General features: G+C 41.2%; 1 pseudogene; it reads left to right on the top strand.

Moving 5' to 3' along the window:
• Positions 1-186: 186 nt before the first annotated feature.
• LOC106632200 lies at positions 187-626 on the top strand (annotated as a pseudogene).
• Positions 627-1,055: the final 429 nt, after the last annotated feature.

Here is a 1,055-nt window from a genome sequence, read left to right as displayed (position 1 = left end):
AGTCCAAACCATTCTATGATTTTCTGACTTGTGCTTGATAATCACTGTTGCAATGGACTATTTGACACATGCAGCGTACAATTAAAATCTCCAACTTTGAAGTGCAGAAATTAAGGGAAGACTTACAATGACGCTATAACCAAGTGAAAGGTGGTAAACTTTTCCTCCACGATTTCTAAATTTCAGTTGATGATGCCTCAGCACCCATTCGAGGACCTGGAGATGGCATGGAAACAGAGCAAACAGCTGGAGCAGTGGAAGTAATCACTGGAGCCAACACTGCAAGCCATCACATCCACCACAGCCCCCATAAAAAGACAGCTTCTTCCCTGAGTCCTGGAGTTCTGCAGCTGGGGAAAGTACATGCAGATAAATCAGTGGAGATTGAAGCTATTCGAATATTAGTCCCCAAAGCAGCCATCACCCATGTTGTTCCAACTAAAAATGCTAAGGTAGCTAAATCTGTGGGACATAAAGGAGACACATTCCATCAGTCAGATGGAGCCACAGATCCCAAGAAAGAACAGATAGAGCTGAAAAATGCAATTGAAAAGCTAAAGAATTCAGAAAAGCGGTTGTTACAAGATAAAGAAGGTCTCTCTAATCAGCTGCGTATACAGACCGAGGTAAGAAGTTAAAGGTGTTTTCTCTCCCACAGCTGAACTGTTTTGGTTTGTAGAAGCAGTTTGTGAATGTGAGGAAAGAGAGCTGCTATGACACTCTAGCCTTGAAACAATTAAGTTCCCTTTTGAACTTACCAGCTAAGATACAGAGTAGAAGTACATCAAAGTATTCCAGTGCTGCTTCTCTGACAACAGATGAAAGAGTCAAAGACTTAGCTAGGAGAAACACACTAGATAGCTGCAGAGAAATGAATCTTTCATGAGGAAAGACTTTGCTCCTTAATCGCTAAATGGAAAGTGTTATGCCAACTGTAGAAAGGTTGACTATAACTTCCTACTTCATACACGTGTGGATGTCTTGTCTAACCCTTTGTTATCTTACCGATTCAGGAGTTGAATACTACTGAAACTTTTTTCCTGCAGTAGGCTTTC

The sequence above is a fragment of the Geospiza fortis genome, unplaced genomic scaffold, assembly GCF_000277835.1.
Source record: "Geospiza fortis unplaced genomic scaffold, GeoFor_1.0 C13416162, whole genome shotgun sequence".
Classification (NCBI taxonomy): Eukaryota; Metazoa; Chordata; class Aves; order Passeriformes; family Thraupidae; genus Geospiza; species Geospiza fortis.
This window is presented reverse-complemented; position numbering and strand designations above follow the sequence as displayed.